Genomic DNA, 26,661 nt, shown 5'->3' on the forward strand with positions numbered 1-26,661 from the left:
AGGCCTCCTTTATTTGTTTATTCATATTTCTAACTCACATTCTGTAGGTGACATTCTGTAGGTGACTTAGAATTTAAAATAATAATAATTGCAAACATTATTCAGTGCTTCTGGGAGACCTAGTTGCATTCTGCTTTCCCTGCTAATTACCGTTAAGCAAGGCTCAGTTGTCCCGATGAACATTAATATGTCACATTGTCCTTCTTTCCCAGAGCTAACAAGAACTTTTTAAAAATGGTTATAATTTTTAAAGAAAACACACAGAGACACAAAGATGTATTGGGAAATAAATTCTGACACTGCCAATCTTGGACAAGTTATCGTTCCCCAGATGTTACCAGCATTTTATTACAATTATTAAAAAAAAAGACAATCACCCACCCAGCCCAGTTTTTATATTGTTTTGATTATTGAGATTTGCCCGCAGATCAACTGAGCAATTAAAAAATCTCTAAATAACATTGCCTGAATTGTCAGACAAAGGATGAGTTTCCCAGTGGGGCAAGGTTTATTTTTAAAGTGGATCCTTCTATCTTGAAATGTCTCCTACCAGCAAATGATTTCACTAATTGGAATAAACAGAAATATTTTTGCCAGTTTAACAATCCATGACAGGAGCTGAAACATTTTTTTCCCTAATAGGCAAGGTGAAATAATTTCAAAATAGCCACTTTAATCTGTCGTGGAAAATCAGCCCAAGAACCTGATGACAATGAAAGATTATGGTTCAAACTGCAAGGTCAGTAAATTGATTCATGTGTTGCAGTCCTTCCTGAACTATTCTACTTCAGATTGCATTGGGGGGGTTGCATTTTTTAATGCTCTTCTTTTGGAAAATAATAATAATAAACATCCCTGCATGTAGAAAGTTAGCCCATCAATATGAAAGTGTCTAACCTTTCTGTCCCCCAAATTAATTTTCTACATGTAAGGAGATTCATACCTGCACTCTGAAGTACAATGGTACAGTCCAGGAAGGACAGAAGTTTGTTCCCCCAAAATATGTGACTCTGACCCTGAGGTTGTCAAAAGTCCCTATGATGTGCATTGCCCCATCACACAAAATGTCTCCATGCCAACCGTACATATCCCCAGTGGGTGCAGAAGAATTTCTCTAGAATATCTGAAGTAAGGAACAGGAATTATTACCAAGTATTTATAACCTGGCCTACATGAAGCAGTAGGTAGTGTGTCAGCTCTTGCATGTGGAAAGCCAACATTAAAATCCTTGTTCCGCTATGACTCTCTCTAGATGACCCTAGAAATCTGCTGTCCTTTTAAATCTAGTTCACAACATTGTGGTGAGAATAAATGGGATAGCTATCGTAAAGCAAGTTGTGCAGTGAAATGTCCTAGTAATGATTAGCAAGAATGGCAAAGACAATGGTGAGCTGTCTTTGTCATTCTAACTCATGGAATGTGTGAGCGTCTGTAGAAACCAGCCAACAGTACAAAGCTAAAATCTGCAATTCTTGCTTTCTCTGGTTTTGTGTCAGACCCCTCCCTCCACTGGAAGATAGCAGAGAAGGAAATGGGGCTGAAAAGGCCTTCCCACCCTGATCTAATGGTTCATAGACACATAAGAAGCTGCCTTATGCTGAGCTAGACCTTTGATCCATCAAGCTTGTCCACACTTCTGCTTCTCCCATGCCTAGAAAGCACAAGTCTGAGTTGTTTGCTGCTTGCCCCGTGCTTTGTGGGGCATGGGTCCAAGCAGTTTTGCCATTGCCCTGTTCCTTCCCCCCGGAAAACCCACTCTTTAGCACTAAATTGGAACAAACGGTGATCCATGGGAAATCTGCTTGCTGTTTGTTCCAATTCAGGGCTAAACTGCATGTTTTTGCAGGGGGAAACAGTGGGGCAAACAGAATTGTGGATGAGCCCCAACTGTCCATGGCTCTCCATGGTTTCAGACAGGGAATCTCTTCCCTAGAGATGCTGAGGATTGAAGCTGGGACTTTCTACATGCAAGGCAGATGCCCTACCAATGAGCTACAGCCCTTCCCCATCTTTGAGCAGGATGACAAGGAAAAGGCAATCTGTTTGCATCTTCCTCTTCCTCTTCTGCATCTTTATCTAGGTTGAAGCTCTTCCTTGGACTAACATGCTAAACTCACTACTCCATTGCTTTTGCATTTAAAACATAGTGTATTCTGCTGTGCCATCAAAGCGAAATGAAATGTTAGGGCTTTCTCAGCTTTAAAGGCTGAGAATCAGAGTTTTTTATTTTAATTTTTACCTGCAGAGAAAATATATCATGCTTTATTAATGGTGGGCGGGATGGGGGGAGGAACCTTAAAATAACAGAGAAGTTGTTCAGCAAATGGGACTTGGTAATGAATGGGTAGGAAAGAACAAAAGTGGCTCAGGAAAACTGCCAAGGAGTTTGGGAACACAATGCTGCTTTCAAAACTGATGTCAAACTCTTCAGATGACCAAGTATGTCCTTATCTGTAATAGAGTCTTTTACAAGTTTTGCCTGCCCTGTAATTTTCTGTTCAATTTAGATAGCAGATTTAATTAACTGTTGGTGAAACAACTATTCTTTAATAAACCTGCAATAAAAATTGAATTTATACCACGTGAAGCTTACCGTGACAAACTCTTATGCACTTTGGAATGCCAAGTCTAGTAAGAAAGCCAGAATTTCACACACACACACACACACACACACACACACACACAGAACTGAACAAGGTAAAAAATATGGAACAGGATCACTATGTGAAAATACACCCAGTCCATTGATTTTACTTGAGCTTCTCTGCCTTTTTTTGAAGAGTAGTCTATCTGAACTGATTCCTTTCAGTCATCGCAACGAGCCTGTGGATTTGGTTAGACTTGGAGACAGTGGTAGGGCCAAGGCGGCTGGCTGAGCTATGTGAATGCATGCAGATTTGAACCCAGGCCTGGAGGTCCAGGTTCAACACTCCATCTCAGGGCTGGGGAACCTTTTTCAGTTCAAGGGCAACATTCCACAAAGGCCACAGCCCAGTGGTGCATGTGGCCAAAGGCAGTAATGGGACAAACAATGGATGTGACTCTTACCTTTTGCAGTTGGCTGCATTCCAGCTACAAAGAAATCAGAGGTTTTCTCACAAACAAACCCTCCGTCGTCTACCCCTTCAAGGGAGAGGCATTAATATCAAGGACACTTTCCAGGCAGGCCAACGCACGCAAAGAGGGCCAGTAATGGAAGAGGCCTGGGGAGGGGTGTTGCCTGGGGAGCGTCTTGAGGACCAGAAAGAGACCCTGCTTTTAGTCCTTCTTGTGGGCTTCCCATAAGCATCTGATCAGCCACTGGGAGAAAATGATGCTGGAATAGATGGGCCCCTGGCTAGTCTCATGTACTTTTGTAACCCTTAGAACAACCCTGTAAGGTAAATCACTGTTATTATAGGCCACCTAGCAAGTTTATAGCAGATGGAAGATTCAAATTGTGGGCTTTCTTCTTACAGGACCTGGTACATTATTTGGTCCTTCCTAATGTTTCATTGCATGCACAGTGCCTGCCCCCTCCCTTAGAAAATCACCAATACAGCAGTAGCCACAACTGAGCATTACTGCTTCAGAACGGGCTCCTTTGGGGTGAAGAGCAGGAGAGAAATGGAACAGATAAATACGTAGTTTAAGGACAGCATCAGTTACACACAGCACCAGACTTCCCACACACAAGGGCAATGCCTGCTGCCTGCTAGTGGAAGAAACATAGCCCAGTAGGTAGACCATCTTCTTGTATGCAGAAGGTCCCTGGTTCAACCCCTGGCCCCTCCAGGAAGGGCTGGGACTGTCCCTTGCCTAAAACCCTGCAGAGATCCTGCTAGTCAGTGTGTAGACAATATCCAGCTAGGTGGACCAATGAGTCTGACTCCGTATAAGGCACCTTCCGGTGTTTCTATGCTCCCATGCAGCCTTCTGGTTGTAGCGTACCGAGAAGCCAGCTGTGAATCAATCAGCCCCATTTCATCCACCCTGTGATACTTTTGATCTTTCGTAGGATGTTTGCACATTTAAGGGAACATCTTCTGCATTTGTTGTCGCTGCAGTTCATTGGGGTTTTTCCACCTGTTTTGAAACTTTCCTTGCCAGCCCATGTTTCCTATGTAGTACATTTGATCTGAGTGATGTTTCCTCTCCGGAACAGGTTGCTCCCTCCCTCCTCTTTGATGGTGAGATGCCCATAAGAACAACACATCAAGTACAACGGTCAAACCTGATGCGTTGCATTGATGCTCCAGATTTAATGGGTATTCTTTCCTCCCTTCCCCCTCATGTCTTTTCTTCATCTTCTTCTTCTTCTTCTTGGGTCTCCCTAATGCATTCTGAAGTCTTTTCAGATCGACGAAGCCCCGTCCTTCTGTCTTTCAGAGTTAACTTCAACGGGAGCAATAAAAATCTGGGCTGCTTTTTAGAGCGTTAAATCCAGCAAGTTGAAATTTGTCGTGATGTCTATTCAGGAGGGCCAGGTGTGTGTCACAGAGCAGGAAAGTTACTCTGCAGGTAACTCAAATCTCTGTGAGCAAGCAGACTACACGAAGAAGCCATTTGTATCCCACCGAGTCCCCGTGATGCAGAGTGCATTGATGAGATTTTACACAAGCCCGATGGAAGCAGACGGCGAGATGACTGCCTCCGAGTGGCAATGGGAATGACCTGAATCGCTGGGCTTTTTATGCCTCAGAGACTCTGGTTGTAGCTCCAGGTTCTTTCTCTTACCCTTCCTCCTCCTCCTCCCCGGGTCACGGTTTGCTATGAAGGGGTGCTTTTGATTCAAGCAGGCAGCTGGAAGTCAGTTAGGTGGAAAAGCTCAGGAAGGAAGAGCCAGTGGCCTCTTGGGCCCACTGTGGAAGCAACGGGTCAAAGGTAATGTATCGGCAGAGGTCCTGAACGTTCGGTTATTGTGTACATTTCTGATGGCAGGCCCCAATGCTTTTAGACAGCAGTATTGTCAATGGTATTGATCAGTTGATCTGATAATCCAGCAAGGTTCCCTGATGTGTTAAATGTCCTCCTTCCACGTGGCTCTAAGTGTGGAAGGAAGAGTCTGCGGCTGCAGAAGCAAATCTCAGTGGAATCCCCAAAGTACCAATGCCTGCGATCAAACTGTGCCAGGCACGCCAATTCCGATTCATCATTTTGGCTGGCTGCTGGGTTAACCCTTTTTGTCTGCGGCTGCATGTTACCTTTTGCTTTTTCCACGCAACTTGATTTAGCACGCTTTTATACTTCTCCCTTTGTTGGGGGGATGCCTCAGAGGTCTTGGCCGCAAAGTTTCGACAAGGGAAATGTTTAATTGGTAAATGTGTGCCCTACCTTTCCATAGATGTCTGCAGAAAAATAAAATAAAATATGTATATAACAAAAGATAGGAAGCTCAGTGTGGGCGGTGCAGGGCTTTTTTTCAGCTGGAACTCAGTTCTGGCACCTCTCAGGTGGGCGCCATTGCCATTGTAAGAGAAGCAGGGAGGCATTCATTGTGAGTTCCAGAACCTCTTTTTCTTGAAAAATAGCATTGGATGAGTGTATAATAAAAGAATGTTAAACTGACCTCTAAAAGTGCATTAAACTGGTCATTGGGCACATTTCTGGGCCTCATACAGAATCTGCACATAATTTTTCCATTAAAAAGGAATTGTGCACATTTTCTGATCATTGTACATAATCCCCAACAAACCTTGAGAAATGTGCATATCTTACTTACGTTTTGTACATTTTCTGGGCAATGTGCACATTCTCTGGTCAGTATGCATAGTCTCCAAGAAACATTGCCCCACCCAACACTGGCAACCAACCTCTGGAGCATTGCCCGCCAGTAAATGTGGCCCAGGTTTCCCACTCCTGAGTAAATAACTGTGGCCCCTCTGAAAATGTTGTGGAAAATCTACCACTCCCCACAAAAACAATTTCCTCTTTTGTGAAGGAGAAGAATCTGTGGAATCTGTAGGCTGGAATCAGCATAGCACTAATTAATATATCCCAGCACCTTCATTATGCTACTTTCATGGCATGCATCATTACCCTGGCCTCCCTCCCTCTCTCTCTCTCTCTCTCTCTCTCTCTCTCTCTCGATGTATATAGGACCCATCCTAATCTCTTGACTGTGTTTTGTTTTAACATGTTGCTTTAATATTGTATTTTTAAATTGTCATAATCCATCTTGGGACCTTATGTGGAGGGCAGGTAAGAAATCATCATCATCATCAACAACAACATCAGTAGTTTGCTGGTGACCTGTCCCCCCATTCTGGAAAAGGTTGCCCATACACTGGGTCACTGAGGGTTAACAGGGATACTGTGTTTTCTGGAAAGTGCAGGTACTTCCAGGATTTCTTATTTGCTGTAGCATGGACTGCATCACAGAATCCTGACACATCCCTACACTCTTTGGGATGGTACCACTGCTCATCTATTGACAAGGCCAGGGAGATTATACAGGATGCATCCAGCATGGTGGTGTAATATTTCAAAGGACACTTCAGCACTTATCATGGCACATTGGTGCACCCCAATGTAGAGTTTGGGAATCACCAGTTCAAGAAACCTAAACCTGGTAAATGTTTGACAGGGACTTCTTGGTGGTGTCACCCAGGCTATGGAATATTCCATGCCTTTGGAAACCCAGTTGTATGCTTTTAGGCATCAGGTTTTTTAAAAAATGAATTATTGCTCAGCTGTGCTTTTCAGTACGTGCCTGATAACCCAGCACTGGTTTGTAGATCTACTTGTATGTTTTATTGTTGTTGTTTTTTTAAAAAAAGTTGCTTGGTTGGTGTTACTTTATAAAGGTTGTTAGCAAGTGCAAGGTTTCCGTTTTTCTCTGTGATGGAAATTTGAGGGCATCAGTAATTTTAATAAATAAATATCTGCCAAGAATTGGTGGCACTCGGTGGGTTAACGGCCTTTTCTTTCCCTCCGGAAATGCACAATTAAGAGCCAGATTAGCAGAGATGAAAAATGCATTGTGGAACTGCCACAGTATTATGAGAAGCAAAATGATTTCTCTGAGAGGTATAGCTTGGCTGCCATAATCCTAACGATAAACTCTGTTACACTAATAATAGGAAGGGGGGAAACTAATTGCGGTGAAGACAGGACAAATCTTTTTTAATCCCCGTTGTCATCTTGACTAAATCCAAACCTATTTGTATTAACCTTTGCTGACAAGAGTCACATGACGGACATAATTTCTTGTAATTTACCAGCAGTAGAGCTAACCTTTCTTCATCAAATATTCATAAAGGCGTGATTCCCAATGATTTTCTGTCTCTTTAAATATTTACAGCTTGTTGTCTGCTTCCTTTTTTTGCTGTAATTTGAACACAATTGAAGTCAGATGAAATTATAGTTACATTTCTTTTCTGGCTGAGATACCTAAAGGCAAAGAGAGAGCGAGAGAGCCGGGTGGGGGGGGGGACGGTGGAGAGGAAGAAACTGCTTGCATGTTACAGGCTGATGGCTACCCTGCCGAGAACTGGGCTCATTTCAGTCAAGCGCATGGCCCTTGTCTGTCTTTAGGATGGAGTACAAGGCTGCTGTGGTGTTGATGGCTGACGGATCTGGCACAATTTCTTCTGACTGAGATTGGCTAAGTCACCAGCGAGAGTCATGATGGGGCCGGAGCCCAGTGGCAGAGCAGCTGCTTTGAGAGTAGAAGGTCCCATCTTTGCCTCTGGCAAAAGAGAATCCACCACTGCCCCAGGCACCCTCTTCCACTATAGAGCAACCTATGCTGTTAGGAAGTTTGGAAGGGACGGTCCATAGCTCAGCTGGAAGCCACAGGAGGGGAGAGGGTTCTTGTGCTCTTGCTGGTTTGTGTCAGGCATCTGGTTGGCCACTATGAGAAATGGATGTTGGAACAGATAGGCCATTAGCCTGATCCAACAGGCTCTTCTTACCTTCTTATGTAATGCAACCCTGAAGAACATCTGCCAGTCATTGTAGGCAATTTTGATCTAGAGAGGCTGTGTGGTGTAGTGGTTAAGAGCAGTAGACTCGTAATCTGGTGAACCGGGTTGGCGTCTCCCCTCCTCCACATGCAGCTGCTGGGTGACCTTGGGCCAGTCACACTTCTCTGAAGTCTCTCAGCCCCACTCACCTCACAGAGTGTTTGTTGTGGGGGAGGAAGGGAAAGGAGAGTGTTAGCCACTGTGAGACTCCTTTGGGTAGTGATAAAGCGGGATATCAAATCCAAACTCTTCTTCTTCTTCTAGATGACCTAACAGTCGTGACTCAGAAAACCTCAGCTTCTAGTGTTCCTAATGTTTATTTGAAAAATCTACAACCTTCACACCCTGGCCTAGAGGGACCTCCAGGGCCAGGCTGAGAGGTCTGGAAGGCCACATTCAGCCCCAGGGACTGAGGTCTCCCATCCTTGGTTGAGAGGAAAACTCCCAGGTTGCTGTGCCACTGACTAAAGTGAAGGAATGAGCTCCTAGCACCCTTAATGAATTACAGTTCTCAAGATTCTTTGTGGGAAGCCATTGCTGTTTAAAGTGGTATGATACTGCCTTAGGTATATAATGCAGATGGGGCCCAAGTCATGCTTAGGATAGACCCAGTGAAATCAATAGGACGTTAGTTGACCTTGTTAATGTAGAGAGCCAGTGCGGTGTAGTGGTCAAGCGGTGTTTTTCAAACTTGGTCCCCAGCTGTTGTTGGACTACAACTTTCATCATGCTTGACACTGATCCTGCTAGCTAGGGACCTGGGAGACAAGGGTTCAAATCCCCAACCAGCTTGCCGGGTGACTCTGGGCAAGTCAGTGTCTCTCAGCCAAAGTTATGTTGCAGAGTGGTTCTGAGGGCAAAACCAGGTACGCCACCTCAAGCTTCTTGGAGGAAAGGTGGGATATAAATGCAATAATAATGTTTGGAAATTGTTCGTATAAACATAACTTAAGGCCGAATCCCTTGAACTTTGTAAGAAGCATAGGCAGGTGGGGTATGCAAACATTTGGCAATTTGCTTCAGCCAAAAAGTTAACAGGAAGATTGAAGGCTATAAAAACAGAAAAAATACTTGGATACTATCTGGTTTTGTTTTTATTATATGCACTAACAGATCTAGCCATACTATAACCCCTCCATCAACTCTTAGAGATCTGTGAGGAGACTCGTTAAATTAAGCTGCTGGACTTCATAGTAAGCGATATTACAACATATGTACAATGATTCTGTTTTATGCTGGTGCTTGTTATTTGTATGTTTAGAAAGTATTTGAATAAAAATGTTCATTAAAAAAAACTTTAAGCCCCGGGAAGGTGGGCCATTATTACAAATGCTCATATTGTATCAGCTGCACCAGGGATGGAGGGGTGTGGCAAGAGAACAGCATCATCTTTAACGCTGGCAAGTCAATTCATGGACAAGGCATCACTTGCACCAGCCGTTTCCCTGGTTCACGGCCTGGTCTCTTTGCCATTATGCCGCGCTAGCTCTGTGTTAGCACTGAATATGTCATCTGAATTCCCAGCCAAGCTGTTTTCTTGATGAAAAAAGAAGTTGTGGGGGTGGCGGGAGCGAGCGAGGGATGGAGGGAGGGAGGGAGAGAGAGAGAGGAAGGAAGGTGCAAGTTTCAGCTTAGCAGTCTGCCGATAAACTTGACTTCCCATCAAGTCCAGTCACAAGGGCACAGGGGTTATTTCAGCTAATCAAGTTGCTTGCGAGAGCTGTTACGGGGTAACCAGTGAGGCCCAGTGGTTTCCCAGGTGACCTTGGGGCCGTAATGCACTGCTCAAGACTGCTTTCCCCGTTAATAGCGTTTTGAACAGGCAGATGATGTCCTTTGATTTAGTATGACCTTCTCAGTTTACACAATTCCAAGACGCCTTAAAGAGGCAACTGAGAACACGGCACGGCCAGGGCTTTCTTTCACCTACAGAGCTTCTCTCTCTCATTCTCTCTCTTTGTGCAAGTCTTACCTTCAGAAATGTGACTGGGCGGGGGGGGGCATCTTAATATTTGTATACTGCAGTTCATTTCAGATCATTGGCACTGTCTACTGATTTGGGGGCATGTTGTTACTGATAGGATTAAAGCAAGCCATCCACATTGGTGAAGACTTCTCTTATTTGTTTATTGAACAGAAATTGTATGCCATCGAGTTGCAGAAACCTCAAAGCGCCTTACATAAAAATATAAAATATACATTGAAATAAGTTTAAAACAAATTGACAAAAAATCACTATATAGGTAAAACCAGCAGTTAAAACATAGATTTTGTGTGCACACACATAGACACACACACGCACACGCACACACACACACACACACACACACACACACAAATGCTGGTGAACTACATATCTGGGTAGAGTTGCTTTAACAAACAAAAAATTAGCAGGCATTGAAAACAGTAGAGTGAAGGCACCTGCCTGTTGTCAATGGGCAAGGAATTCCAAGATTTAGGTGCTGCCACACTAAAATTTAGAGTTTTTACCAATATGGAGTGGGCTATGTGTACCATTTGTGGAAGCACTAGTTCCGCAGATCAGATTACAGGGAAGAATGATTAGTTTTTATTATGCTTTCTACATTATGTTTATTACATAGCATCCCATCCTGGAATTTAATTTAATGAAGAGTGGGCTGGAAGTGCCTCAAATAAAGAAATGGAAGTTATGCAAATTTAATCAATTGATTGATTAATCGACCCTGAAGAATCAACTAAGATTTCTTTAATTGGGTGGCAGCCCTAATTGTAGCTGCTGCTGCTGCTGCTCCTCCTGCCATTCAAACAAAAGCAACCATGGCTTTGCCTTGCTGATATTTGTTTCTGTCTCTGGAAAATGTAACCTGTGCATCCACACCAGACCCTCAGGTACGTGAGTGCACAGCAGTTGATTAAAGCACAGATGGGAAGGAAATATTGATCCTCCTCCTGATCCATCCAAGCCTCTTAGCACATAGTAAAGGCCTTTACTAATTAGAAAAACACCTCCGTTCATGCGATTAGCTTTAAACCTCTGCTAAGGCAGCGGCAGCGTCCAGAGGAAGTTAAGTAGAATCCTTTTGTGTTTTGCTGAATAGGCTGGTTGTACCGGGGCTCGTGGTAGATAATGTTAAGTAGGATTTCTGAATTATTGCATGTAAAGTCTCAAAAGCAGCTTTGTGCCAGAAGGAGGTTTCTGCCAAGGTACACTTGGCGTGATGGAGATATGTTTTGTATAGATAAGCCACCCAATATAAGTTGAGTGACTCCGAGTGCATTGCGGTGGAGCTCCGATACCTGTGACGGCTTTCCTTCATGCTTTTCTGGGCCTAAGGTTTCCCATCACTGTCAGAAACCCTTTAGGCATGCCTAAAGCACTGCCTTTCTCTGCCCCACAGTTTGTCCCAACCCATGGAGGAGAATGAGATGGTCTATGTCCTCTAGCCTTGATGGATGTGCTCTGCCTCTACCGTTGGAGGCAGAAAGCCTCTGAATACCTGTTGCTGGCAATCACCTGTGGGAAAAATGCTGTTGCATTCAGGTCTTGTTTGCAGGCTTCCCATAAGCATCTGGTTGGCCACTGTGAGAACAGGATGCTGGACTAGATGGGGCCTTGGTCTGAACCAGTAGGGTTCTTTTTATGTTGGTTTGTTAACCCCTTACACCTGAAGCAGGGGTGGCACAAATGACACTTGTTATGGAGATGGTTTAATGGAAGCAGAAGGCACTTGCAGTTGTCTTCTTTCTGGTGTTCTTCCATAGCTCTGCAACTTAGTGTCAAAACTGTAGCAAGACACTGGGGTCTAACCATGTACTTGAGTAGCAATAGCCATGACTATTTAGCTCAATGAATGGCACACTCCTGCTTATAGCCCTAGTGTGTCAAATCTCTAGTGCACGTTAAGAGAAATCAGAGTCAGAATGAGAATCTCTCATACAGATTCTCGGAGGCTGCTCCAGAACTCTGAACCTCTTTCAGAAACACTAGAAGGTATATATAAATTGGTGGTTGAATTAAGCCAGTAGACTTCAAGATAATTTCCCCTAGATTTTATTTACTGCATTTATGAATTTCTTTTGGCCAACATTTAATATGGACACGCAGCAATGTGTGACATCAAGCGTTGGAATCTTGCTCCAGCATCATCATGAATTGTGTGATGCCTACATGGGTTATATCTGTATATGTGTGGGCTGCAAACAAGAAGATATGGATGGTGTGAGCAGGTCGTACATGCGTATGAATGCACACTCACCTAAGAACATACTGAATCAGTCCATTGTTTCATCTAGCTCAGTGATGCTAAATAAGCTCAGATTTCTGGGGTTTCAGACAAGGGGACTCTCCCATCCTTTCCTGGAGATGGCAGGGATTGAATCTGAGACCTCCTACATGCAAAGCAGATGGTCTCCCATTGAGCTATGGTCCTTCTCATAAATAAATATTTTATATGTAGTGTATGGATATTTGGAAGCCCAAGACTCACTCCCAAGCATTGTCACATATAGAACATGTTGAAATATCTTGTGACTGATTCCATTATCCAATTTAACTGGCTGTTCTCTGGATGTATTAACAGAACATTTGCTCTGGAAGGGGATGAAACCGAAAGTATAAGCACTCATTCACAGTTCATTCATAAGTACTAACAAAGGATCAGCCTAAGCCACTTTGTTTACGCCTGGGGTTCTACCTACTTTATTCTCATTAGGTTATGCCCTGTGCCAATGATTCCATCCAGCAAGGAATTTCAGAACCAGGCACGCCATCAATTGAAAAGCAATTTTGTCATTTCAATCCAGGCAAGGGCAATTTTAAGAACAACACCCAAGTTTACTCTGAAGGTCATTTCAATCTTCCATAGATCTCGGGATATTACATTACCTCTTCGTTCTCTCTCCCACCCCCTCTCCACGAATCCTCAGCATAAGACATAAATTGAAGGTTTGAAGTGTCTGTAGACAGACATCAGACGAGCTCTGGTGTAAAGGAAGACTTCGCCATTATTTGTTCTTTACCATCCTAAAGTGAAATAGAACAAAGCTTCAAAGGCCTTTGTAGTGGAATGGCTCAGAGCCAGTGCTGTATATAGGAATCCATAAAACAAGTGGTTAGATTTCCCCCTGAAGAGTCTAGAGTGGCACTCTATGGAGGCAGTGCCTGGAATTCCAACCAAATGGATCTTCATCCTGTAATATGTGGGTATGTGGGCTTATTGAACTAAATATGGCAATTGTCCCACCATAGTGACTTGTGGTGAATGACTCAGTGGTCATACGTTGCTCATACGCTACTAGGCCAGATTCAAGGTTCTTATATTAATTTACAAGGCCATTAGCAACTTGGGTCCAGGATACCTCAAGGACCCCTTAATCCTTTATATCCCTGCCTAATCACTGAAGTCTTTGAGGAATCACTCTTAGTGTTCCCTCATGTCTCAGATGTGTGGCTTGTATCCACCCAAAAGCCCAGTTTTGTAGGCCCAGTTTTATGGAGCTCCCTTCCAGTTGTGGTTAGGCAGGTCCCTTCACTACTGAATCTCTGGTGCCTACTGACAGCTTTTTTATTCCAGCATTTTAATTGAATTCTGATTTTATAGTTTTAACTCATTTTTAGTCTGATTGAATGATGCCTCTAGTATGCCTCTCAGTGACTATTCTAATTAAGCAGTATATAGATTGTCCAAATAATAATTCATTAGCCATTGCACACTTAGGCTTTTATGCGAAACAGGGTCTTCTTCCAGGACCGAATGTGTTGGTTTTCTGAAACCAAATTAATGCAATTTAACTTATTTTGTGGAGCATATGCTTTGAATCCAGAAGGCCCCATGTTCAATCCCCAGCATCTCTAGGGAGGGTTGGGAGAGATCCCTGAAACCCTTGGGTGTCACTGCCAGTCAGTGTAGACAATACTGAGCTAGGTAGACCAATGGTGTGACTCAGTAAAAGGCAGCTTCCTGTATTCCTATGCAGAGCTTGCATTCTTCCACTGAGACATCCCCCCACCCCATGACTAGTGGACAGTATTTACAACGTATGCATCTGCTTTCCATTTCTTCATTTTATGACCAAGCAGCAAGCATCTCAGATCTCAGCTATGATCATGGGTAATCAGGGACATTAATTTACAGCATTTGCTGTATAGTAAACTCTGTATTTGGGGGATTTTAAATTCCCTAGACCTCCTGCTTTCCAGCATTTCACTAGTGCTATGTGAATTTCATTTTTCATTTTATTTTCAAGGCAAACCAATATAAATTGTTTTCTCGTAGAAAAGAAGAAGAGGAGAAGATTAGCTCCTTAAGTCTTCTGCTCCTTTCTGCTCGCTGGCCTTGGAAAATTCCCCACATGCTTTTAAAAATGTCCAAATGCTTTGACCATAACACAGGAATGGCAAGACACCAGTCCTCAAGCCACGGATGGGCTACAGTGTGTCATGAAAATCAACAGGATGGAAATCCGCATTTCCTCCTGGTTAGCCAAACTGCAACATGAAAGAAGCAAGAGATGACATATGGAGGAAAGGAAAAACGACAAAGCCCTTGTTGGATCAAACCAAAAGTCCATCTAGTCCAACATCCTGTTTCCCAGAGTGGACAACCAGATGCTAAAATGAAGTTAGCACATGCTTAGACTTCCTTTTGGGATGAGGTCTGCAGGCTCGGCAAAAGTGGTTTTTTTGGAAACTTTATGAGCGTTCGTGAAAGATTGTCCAGAAACCCCATTCTCTCTGATCTGAGCTCTTAGTGCAACTGATCTACCTTCTACACATTTTTCAGGTCTTACAAAATATACTCAAAATTGGAATCACCCTGACCAACTATATCATACCCAATTCCTCTTAGTGTGACTATTGTGCAAACAATGAGCATGCAAGAGATAGTGGTGGCAAGCCCCTTTCTAATCTCCATGCATTCTCTCAACGGTGTAACTGTTTGATATCTACCTGTGTACAAACAGTACACATAGTTGGAGACCTTGCTATTTGCAGGCCCCCCCAGCTGTACGTACAGGACCTATTCTCATCCAATTTGTTTGTGTTTGTATGATTGTACAGATGATCAAATGAATCATCTGGCGAAGTCTTCAGGAAGTTCTCAATGCTCGTAGAGCAGAGGATCACGAGTGATTAGTAGAACACATGCTTAGTATGTAGAAGATCCCAAATTCAGTCTGGCACCTGAAGTTAAATGATCAAATAGGTGATAGGGAAAACTCATCTCTGTCTGAGACCCTAGAACAGCGGTCAGCAACCTTTTTCAGCCATGGGCCGGTCCACTGTCCCTCAGACCATGTGGTGGGCCGGACTATATTTTGAAAAAAATATAAACAAATTCCTATGCCCCACAAATAACCCAGAGATGCATTTTAAATAAAAGCACACATTCTACTCATGTAAAAACACGCTGATTTCTGGACTGTCTGCGGGCTGGATTGAGAAGGCGATTGGGCCGCATCCGGCCCCCAGGCCTTAGGCTGCCTACCCCTGCCCTAGAGAAGCATTACCTGGCAGAGCTGACAATACTGGGCTAATATGGATTAAGGGTCTGACTTAGTCTAAGGCAAGGCATGAGGAATCTGTGGCCCTCCAGAAGTTACTGGATTATAGCTTCCATCATCCCTGACCATTGACTGTGCTGGCTAGGACTGATGGAAGCTGGAGTCCAACAACATCTGGGGTGCCACGGGGTTCCCCATCTCCGGCCTAAAGCAACATCATACATTCATCTTCAGATTCCAAGAACCATCTCCTCTGCTGTGTTTTTCTTTCCACTTCTCTTCCTTCTCCTTTGTTTTCCATTATAGCCTGTGAATCAAAGGAAGGTCTCTGGACCAATGTAAATACAGCTCTAGTAAAATAACTTGGGCAAGTTCATAGCTCCCTTGCTGCTCTTGCGTCACTGCTTTTGGCTGCCAGTGCAAAAAATAGAAATCCTAACATTGTCCAGGCTATCTCCATGACCTAGAGGAAGAGAAATGTTGGTGATGATTAAAAAAACAAACAAAGCATGGGTCCTGAATGTTAGGCTCTCTCAGCCTTAACCTTATCTGTATTTCTGGAAGTAATGTCCAGGCTGATAATGCAAAGAGATTGGAAACACATTTTGAAAGTGCATAAAGCCAATAATTGGGGCAATGGAAACTACTCATGCCTTATACTCTGTGTATAGCATGCCTTTTGTTTCCCTATGCAATCTTAGGAGACATCAGCACCAAGGTTCATAGGGTAAGGAGACAACAAGTCGAGCTATTTGTGTCTGCTAGAACAACTATTTCTTCTTGTGCAATGGAACCTCTTCTCCCTCTCCTATCCCAACACGCATGCCCACGGATGCATACACAAACACACATGCTCCTCAGATCTGCACTGCAGACTTGAAGGACCCCACGCTCCAGAACAGATTTAGGGGGCATATGAGTAGAAGAGAGGGAGGGAAAGGTCCATTGCAGATCCACAAGGTCATGTACTAGCAAAAGCACTTAGATGGATACCACCCTGTCCCATTTTTCCATTTACCCCAATGTCTTCAAGTTTGAGTTTGGACATGCCATGCTTACCGTATTTTTCGCTCTATAGGACACACTTTTCCCCCTCCAAAAATGAAGGGGAAATGTGTGTGCGTCCTATGGGGCGAATGCAGGCTTTTGCTGAAGCCTGGAGAGCGAGAGGGGTCAGTGCGCACCGACCCCTCTCGCTCTCCAGGCTTCAGGCAGCTATCCGCAAGCCTTCTGAACACGGCGGGAGTTCCGGCCGGGCTCCGAAGGCTTGCGGATAGCAGCCTGAAGCCCGGGGAGTGCAGCACCAACTCCCGCTGGATAGCAGGATAGCAGCCTGTTCTGGAGGCTGGGGTCGGGAGAAGCTCGGGCTTCCCCCGCCCCAGCCCCATGGCTGGGGGGGAATATTTTTTCCCCTTTATTTCCCCCCTAAAAACTAGGTGCACCCTATGGTCCGGTATGCCCTATGGAGCGAAAAATACGGTAATCACAATATGACAATGCCATTACTAGGTCCAGCCAAAATGTTACAAAGTGGCAAGAAAGCTGTTCATCACAGGAACAGTTATGCAGATTTGAGTGGATTTCAGGATGCGAGGATGTGCCTTGTCTCTTGGGATAAAGCAGAAATAATGACAGTTTCCCCATTTTTGAAAATGTAACATCTGGCACCTAACTCATCTGTCTCCAGCCCTAACCAAAACACACAGGTCTCTTGCAAGGCAGAAGTGAAGAAAAACATGGTTGTCTTTATATTAGCAGGGCAAATTGAGATTAATTTTATCCTGGTGTACTAGGTACAAAGTCAATAGAAGACACCACAGTATAAATCCTTAATGCTGTATTCTCTCCTGATTCTTGGTGTTCCAGTTGGAGGGTGGCGGGGTAGGCATTGGTGCTAAAATTCAAAGCTCACAAAATGCCAACCAATTTTAAGGTTAATACAGCAGTAGTCAGGGTTGCCATCAGCACCTGGCGTCCTTGGGCTGTTGCCAGGACCCCAGTGCCCCCAGTTGATGCTGATACTGAGCTAGCTTTTAACTGTTGCTTTCTTTAGCCTACCACTCTGAGCAGTGCCAGGCAGTAGGAACAAGCCACCCTTTTAGTTTTCCATAGTGCCCTTGACTTCCCACCCAGCATGGTGGGAAATGAGTTTTTTAAAATAAAATAAAAATCAGAATTAAACCTGTTTCTCAATAAGTGCTTCTTTTTTTGGAGAGATCTAGATTGCATGTGGACTACATAGTAGTACCCAGTCTCCATTGATTCTAGAATAAAAGGATGTGTGTATACAACTAATGTCTATAAACCCAGTTTGTAATTGTAGATGTGCCTCACTTCTCTTTGCCTCTTATGACATCTACATGCTTGTTTGTTTGTTTGTTTCAATGGGTTATCTCACACTTAATTACAATCATCTTGTTAAGTGGTGCACAATAAAAATAAAAATCAGTTAAAACCACAAAACCAGAATTCAGTTAAAATGCTGAATGAACCTTATACTATATAAAAACATCAACTCCTCACATTGAATAGAACTGATCTGTAGAAAGGACTTTGTGACTTGGAAACAGAGACAATGTATGTACTTTTGCAACCCAAGAAAATCTTCCATAAAAACAATTAAAAAGGGGGGAGGGAATGCTGAACAAAGTCTGCTCTATTGAGTGCTCTATTGACCTGAGGTGATGCTTGCAGGCCTCCTATCAGGGCATCTAGTTGGCCACTGTGAGAACAGAGTAGTAGTAGTAGTAGTAGTAGTAGTAGAAGAAGAAGAAGAAGAAGAAGAAGAAGAATGCTACACTAGGTGGGCCTTTGGCCTGATCCAGGAGGGTTCTCTGTGTGTTCTTACATTCTTCTTATGCATTTGAGGTTGGGATCACATGCTGAGATATGTTTTATTGCATCATGCAACATGGGTGACCTACATGTGGCCCTCCAGATGTTGTTGGACTCCAACTCCCATCAGCTCTAGCCAGCATGGACAATGGACAGGAATGATGAGAGTTGTAGTCAGAACCTGGAGAGCCCCAGGTTGGTCATCTGCGATACAAGAGTCATACGGCTTAAGAGTGGAGAAGGATTTGCTGCACAGCCCTCTGGTCAGTTGCGAGAACTTTCTTGTGGGAATCCAGAACTGTGTTGCCAAAAATATATGCGTAATTTATTAAACCTTCAGAGTAGTGATACAAGAGTCTGTATATCTATGTGGAGGTGTGCACATGCATATGTATCATGATCCCCTCATGCATTCCAAATGTATTCTTTCAACTTGCATGATTGTAAAACTGTGAACAGAAACAGCCCGGAGGCCTGCGTAGGGTCTGCAATGTAAAGTTTGCAGTTTATATTGAACAGAAGCCTTCATGTATCTGCAAATGCTGTGGTATTTAGCAATGTTGGTCAATTGGAATTTTACTACCCTCTCACCCCAGACCCCCAATAAACCAAGGCCTATCATTTGATTCCTTGCTTTGTGGATCACCCAGAAAAAGGAACAGGCAGATGTGAAATGCAAGCAAGACCATGCTGGCATTCTTACATGGGAGGGATAGACATTCTGCTGCCTGAGGCGATCCCCATCCCTGTTCCATGTACAGATTCTGACCAGACTAGCAGTTGGATCTGACTTCAATGGGACAACATCCTGCACCATACCTGAGGGCAGCAGGAAAGCATAGGGGCCCTGAATAGGCCAACTTAAGTGACTCAGGGGAAATGGCTGGGGGCTGGCATTTGCTGCTTGAGGCAGGTGCCATACTCTCTCTAATGGTGGGGCTGGCCCTGATGAGAGATATATAATATAATAATAATTTATTACTTATACCCCACCCATCGGGCTGGGCCTCCCCAGCCACACTGGGTGGCTTCCAACCACGTATTAAAAACACAATAAAATATCAAACATGAAAAACTTCCCTAAGCAGGGCTGCCTTCAGATGTATTCTAAAAGTCAGGTAGTTGCTTATTTCCTTGACATCTGGTGGGAGGGCGTTCCACAGGGTGGGCACCATTGCTGAGTTATAAAGACATATCCACACTCATCACCCAGTGAGAGCCACAGGCCTGCATGCAATTCAAAAACCCGTGTAAGCTAGGCCTCATCGGCGCGATACATTATTTAAAGCAGTATCATACCACTTTAGATAGTCATGGCTTCCCCCAATGAATCCTGGGAAGTGTAGTTTAGAAAAAGGTGCCTCCAGCTGTTTTGGGACTACAATTCCCATCATTCCTGCCCACTGGTCCTTTTAGCTAGGGATGATGGGAGTTGTAGTCCCAAAAACAGCTGGAGGGCCAAGTTTGGCCATGCCGCTTTACACCATGCTCTATAGATGGGAAGGTGGGATACAGATGCTTTAAATAAGAACAAGTCCACATACATTTTTCACCTTGAATTCGTTTTCAATTTTACTAGCTTTAAACCTCATTCAGGGAAAGTTCACAGTCCCAAACAATAGATACTTATACACTCACCTGAGGGGCTCCATTTTAAGTTTGTGGCAGTCTCTGAACACTCCTGGAGGTGAAGGGGGGGGGGACTGAGTGGAATCAAGCTCATAAGCTTTGTAGTGTGTATCTTGGTGTGCTTAGAAGAGGTTCCTGGGACAAATTGGAAAGTGGTTTTGTTTGATATCATTGCCACATATTAAAATTCATATTATAGAGAAGGAAAAGCATAAATTTAAATCAATGGCAGCACAGCAGTCCATTTCCCCCTTATGGCAGAGTCACCGTTGCAACCGATGTGTTTTGTTTTCATTGTTGCTCTGGAAGAACACTGCATCCATTCTAGTGAGTCGTGAGGAAAGTTATTTTATCCTCCTTTGAAATCGTATCTCTTTTGTCGGGCACATTTCTGAAGTTGTTCTACAGCTTTTGTGCAATGGAGCTGTGGAATTCAACACGACCATACCCTGCAGCTTATAACTGGGCCACCTCAGACATGATACATATAATCACCCAAGCCATTTGACCTCTATATTGTTACACGCAGTCAGGTAGGAGCAAAGTGAGTTTCAGGTGACCCTATCATGTGACCAGGATCAGAGGTCATGAAGTCCTAACTGTTTAGTTGTCAAGGTAGCTCATTCATCACCACTGTTATGTAACTGACATACTGACAAATAGTCCTGGGGTATAAAATTGTTCTCTGCTACTTGAGGACCCTAAACCTTAATTGGCTGCCATAAATTTCCACATGTTAACAGTTAGTTTGAGCAGACAACTGGCTAGAGGAAAGAGGAAAGATGAAAATTAGGCATATCATTAGTTGTCATATGCTTAATGCCACAATGGACAACACCTACCCCTTTCTTCCAACATATAGTATCATGTTAACTATTTTTACTGTTCAGACTCTTTGTACACCTTAAAAATATATAACCCAAGTTTAATGTGGCTGACAAGAATAAAAGACTTGCAAACATCTCTGTTACACCGAAGGGTCAACCCCCTAATTTTTAAGGCAAATCTTCAGTTGCTTTGAATCTTCCCTATCCCTGCTTTTGATTTGTGATGATGTCCCTTGTAAGAATCTAAAGAGATATCTGAAATAGTACCCTGTCCGTTCTCTCTCTGAGAGGGGTGCAAACTATGCAAGGCCAGCTTATTAGATACAATTGCCCTACCTAGGGATGTCATAGAATTCTGAAGAAAACAGAAACGGAAGCAGAAATTGCCGGTGTTTGCTTTCTTGTCCAATGTCTGGAATGGAAATCAATGCAGCAAATAGAATCGGTATTTGCTGCTGCTGTTGTATTCAGACATTTGATGCATTCAGTCATCAAATTATATATAATTGATTATATCCCCCCCCCCCCATTTGCAACAACTTTAACAGTGCTTTTTTCTATAAAAAATGTTTAGGGGTACTCTCATTTTGACTCAAGAAAACCACCATTTTATAGTTCAAATCGGGGAAAATAAATACAGTAAATGGACAAAAGTACCAAGATTCACAAAATGTTTAGGGGTATGTGTACCCCCAGAAAAAAGCACTGCTTGGAACTATAGTTTGTTAAGGGTGGCTAAAAATTGTTATGAACTCACAAAAATACAGTTTAACAACCAATCCCTCTTCCCAGGGAACTCTGGAAATTGTTGCTGGGAATTAGGAATATGGGCCTCCCCCTCCCAGCACCCTTAAGTAACTGCAGTCCCAAGGATGCTTCTGGAGAAGCCATAACCATGAAAGCAGTATGATACAGCTTTGAACATACAGTGCAAGTGTAGCCTAGTTAGAAACCTCTGTTAATTGTGATGGTCTACATGGTGGGCCAAAGTGAGACAATAGCCAAAAAGCAGAGGTCTAAAAGCTTACATAAACTATTTGTTAACAGGAAGACAAAAAGATGAAGAAAAAAACCCACCCTACTTCTCCCCCTTACGAGCTGCAAATCTTAGCCAGGGAGAAGGGGGGTAGGGAAGAAGGGAGAATAATGTTTTAAAATAAATGGTTAGCACATTAGTATAAAACCTATTGATTAAAAACACCAAGCATAATGTTAGTCTTTTAGTCTCTTGAGTGATGCAATCCCGAAATAAATTTATCCCTTTGACTCTTACATTAACCTTTTATTGACTGCTTGCATACCCATAATTAACACACACTTTAGCTAAAGTGGTTAATTTTAGCATTGTGACCAGTGTCTCCTAATGTAGTTGACACCCTAATCATCTAAATGTAAGTAAAGCCACAGGGGAAGGAACCAGCTGTCTCCAGATTCCAGGAGAAGTCACCATTTTAGACCTGTTCCACCCATGCAACAAAATGGTAGGATCCTGGAGTGATAAGAGTGGACTGAACCAGTTTGGACTGGAGGGGAGAGGAATCCATTTCTCCCACTGTGTATATCCCTCTGGAAGAAGGAAAAACTGAGTATATTAGTAAGGAAGGTTCTAGCTGAGCCAACTACTTGTGGAGCAAGATTTTTAATTGGGTTTTGATACAGGAAACCATTTTTAAAAACTGGTTCTTCCCCCAACCTGGACTCACCAGTCAGTGTAGACAATACTGAGCTAAATGAACTAATGATCTGGCTCAGTATCTGGCAACTTTCTGTGTTCCTCCCCCTGATTTAGCTGCTACAGAGCAGGAGCAGTGGTTGAGCCCTTGGCAAATACAACCCAAGCATTTGAGATAGACCAACAGTGGGAAATGGCTATTGCCCTGTGGACTTCCTAGCTGAGAAAGCCTCCCTGAGTGTCTGGGGCAACCCAGTCAGATCAGTGGGGTACATCATCATCATCATCATCATCATCATCATCATCATCATCATTGATTCTTTTAATGTTTGGGTGCAGTCTCATTCAATGTGGTCTCTAACTGTTGGGTAGGTCAGTATATTATCCATATTTTGCAGATGTGCGAAGTTAAGGCTCAGAAATAGTGCCTTTGCCCTAAGACAGCCTGGTGAATTAGGTACTTCTAAGTGAATGGCCTCTACATTCCAGGAGATTGATATAGTAATGTGTAGAAAAGCAACTGAAAGTCTTCATCAAGAGCTATGGCAGGTAACCTCTGGCCTTCCAGGTGTTGTTGGACTATAACTCCCACCCATCCCAGCCAGCATGGTCAATGGTTAGGGATGATGGGAGTTGTAGACCAGCAACTTCTGAAAGGACAGAGGTCCCCCCCCCTTGACCCACAGCACCCAGCAAATGGCACATTCATACTTTTCTAACCAAGAGAGAACACAAAGCAAGTTCCTTGTCTGAGGTTATACAGTGGTACCTCTGGTTGCGAACAGGATCCGTTCCGGAGGCCTGTTCACAACATGAAAAGAGCACAACCCGCAGCGGCGCATCTGCAAATGCGCAGGTTGCGATTCGCCATTTCTGCACATGCGCGTGACATCATTTTGCACTTCTGCACAAGCGCAAGCGGCAAAACCCAGAAGTAACCCTTTCCAGTACTTCTGGGTCGCCGCGGGACATAACCTGAAAGAACGTAACATGAAGTGGACGTAACATGAGGTATGACTGTAATCAGCTTCAGTCTCCCCTGCTTAATAACTGAGTTATTTCTCTGCCATTTTGTTGGAAGGGAAATATCTCCAGCAGTGGGCTCCGGAATCGCTTAGGAACCATTGAGAGCCCTCCGCACTAAACCGTGTTTCCTCAACAACTGTTTTGAGGCGGCCCGCCCAACAAATCTACTGTTCTTCCACACGGTGCAGCTTATCAATGCAAACAGTTTAATATTTATGCTAAGAGGATTGTCAAAAGTAGCTTGTGCTCCTTTAATTCTTGTTTTAAATAAATAATGAGAACATTTGAACACATTACTCTTCTCGGAGGGCCCGAGGTCGGTTAATCTTATTATTTATGAAGTGATGTGCTACATAATAGTGCTTAGTGCATGTTAACAGATGCTATTATCACAGGCCGATGTGGGGAGCTGAAGATATATAGGAACGTTACGTGTTAATACTGTCCTTGCGCTGTAATGTACGATGGATTGAGTGTGGGAGGAGGCTGGAGCCGCAATTAACCGCATACCAACATGGGTGTAAAGTTGACGTATGTTTTCTCTTGGGGATTCTCCTGCCATCAATAATTCCCAAGAGGAAGATGACCTCTTTTCTTTGGTGTGGGTTTTTTTTTCATTCTTTCCCCAGAGAGGGTCAGGGTAGGGAAGTGGCCAGAGAGTCGTGTGTGTTAATCATTGTAGCAACCACTGGAAGCATTAATCGGTTAATTGTTGAGATGAGTCGGTTATCTCCCCCCATTGCAAATGCAAAGATGTGGCAGTTGACCTATGTTTTATTTGTCACTACCCTCCTTCCCTCCCCGCAGCAAGAGAAAAAAAAGTTCTATTTGGCTTGCCTGATTCAGGCATTGTCTTTTAAGAAGGAGATGCTTTATCCATATTCTCCCCATGCTGTTTTCATTGGACGTTCTTCATTGTTTAACACTTTCAGTGCTTTTCTTGAATTTTCTTAATCTCTTATGCATAAAGAAATGCCAAACCCTTACCGTCTTTTTCCTTTTCCAAACTCACTTGCTTTTCTGAGCATTCTCCTAGCCTCCTGCTTGCTTAAATGCCTCTGGTGCCTTGCGTACAATTAACGGTCAACAATATATTGTGACCTTCTCATTCACTGAATGAGCTTTGCCACTTTAGTCTAGTGCGTCTTAAAGATGCATTAGAATAAAGTGGCAGAGTGTGTGAAGTTTAGCAGCCATGAATGTGCTTCAATTAACACCTCTATTCAAAGGGAAGTGGGAATTAAATTTTCTGAACGTTTGAAATGTAGAAAATTTCATAAACCTAAGATCCATCCCTGCATTGCATAGAATGGTAGAGGAGTAGGGAACTGCCTCAGCTTTGTTTATTTTATGTTCACTTATAAAACCATTTCTGTCCTGCCTTTTGTGGATGTTCTTAATTGTTTAAAATTTGAAACACAACTATTTTATATTTAATTGTATTGTTTTACCGCTCTGATGTTTACTGTCCAGGGCTCTTTTGGGAGGATGGTTGAGATAGAAATTGAATAAGCAACAAAACAGTAATAATGGGCAGCATCCAACCAAATAGTTCTGCAAGCACTTTTGGCTGTTCAATGGAACACACTCTCTCTCTCTCTCTCTCTCTCTCTCTCTCTCTCTCTCTCTCTCTCTGCGCCTCTTGCTTTAACTCCTTAAACAACTTGGGGGCAGGTTACCAGAAGGACCACCTCTTCCCCTATGTAGCTCTACCTGTACCTCTAGATCATCTTCAGAGGCTGTAGCTCAATGGTAAAGAATCTGCCTTGCATGCTGAAGGTCCCAGGTTCGATCTCTGGGACAGACTCCTACCTGGAAACCTGGAAAGCTACTGCCAGCTAGATGAACAAGTGGTCTGACTCAGAATACAGCAGCTTCCAATGCTCTACAGGTATCCCCACCAAGTGAGGTATTGGCAAGTGACTCCTGGAGAAAGGGCCTTTGTAATGACGGCACTCTGGCTGTGCATTGCTTTCCCAAGAGATGCTCACCTGGCACAAACTATGAGGTCGCCAGGCAAACATCTTTTCATTTCCCCATGTTTCTTAGATCTTGTAAATTGCTGTTTAAATCTGCCATTTTCTTTTCTGTTATGGCGGGTTGTTGTATTTTAATATTTCATGTTTTAGCACCCCCTCCCCACCAGACAGTATTATTATTGGGCAGCATTTGAACGTGATAAATAAAATAGATGGATAAAAGACGATACTTTCACTTACAGGTATTTAGTTCCATTGGTTTTTACTGTAGCTCAGCCTATTTAACATGATACATTGATCACTTGGTCAATTTTCTCTCGGTCATAAAATATCTTCTTGTATGTGCCAGTCACTTACCTTATATTAAATTGTGGCATAGCTACTTTTTAAAACTTAAAACCACAAATGAGCTACTAAAATAGTTCCTTTTTGTGATATTTAGTTATCTTTTAGCTTTTTTTGGGTTGGGTTTTTTTTTTTTTTTGGCTGATCATATTATAATAATACTTGCCTCTCTTCGGCTTTCACTCCTTTATAAACATTAGCTAATTAACCAGCATCTGGCAAATTAAAACAAACAACCCACACAAAACCCCCTGAAACCGAAAACACTGAATTGCTACAAATTTACTAATGCAGGACCAATAAGTGGCAGTCTTTATTACAAAGTAATCTTACAAGATGTGTTGGTTTACTACTCGTAAAATTTCCCTGTGCCGGACTGCAGTTTTAGCTGCTTATTATAATTAGACTTCACTACTATTGATGAGGAATCCATTTAATAAGAAACACTGTAATTCAAAGGGTTTCTCTGGGGACCTAGCAAACGCTAACCTCTTAATTTAATTTTGTTGAAGTTTTGCCCATCTATTCATCAGCAGAAATTGTTATTAACCTTCATTTGCATCTATCTTTCAACAGCAACTCTCCTCCTCGTTACTTTTCCCCAAACCTGATGGATTTGTAACTCTCAGATTTGCAAACCGCATTCTGCAATATTGTTTAATCTGTGCTGTGACCTTAAATGCAGTAAATTTGGTTTAATCTCTCCCAATAATCTAGTAGTATCACAGAAACCCGCACACAATGGCATAGACTGCTGACTGACTTCAAATAAGACTGGAGAGATAATGAAAAAATAATTCCCCCTTCGAAAGGTGCGCTAACTGCGTTTTCTTTGTGATGGGCTTTCTCAAATATTCCTCTAGGAAATTATTTATTTTTTAAAGAAAAACCTGCATTAAGGCAAAAAAGATCCTGTG

General features: G+C 43.1%; 1 protein-coding gene across 8 annotated transcripts in view; it reads left to right on the forward strand.

Moving 5' to 3' along the window:
- Nucleotides 1-26,661, forward strand: part of FTO (FTO alpha-ketoglutarate dependent dioxygenase) — a 246,328-nt gene that overhangs the window by 215,495 nt on the left and 4,172 nt on the right. The window lies entirely within an intron of this gene.

The sequence above is a fragment of the Podarcis raffonei genome, chromosome 8 (genome assembly GCF_027172205.1).
Source record: "Podarcis raffonei isolate rPodRaf1 chromosome 8, rPodRaf1.pri, whole genome shotgun sequence".
Taxonomy (NCBI): Eukaryota; Metazoa; Chordata; class Lepidosauria; order Squamata; family Lacertidae; genus Podarcis; species Podarcis raffonei.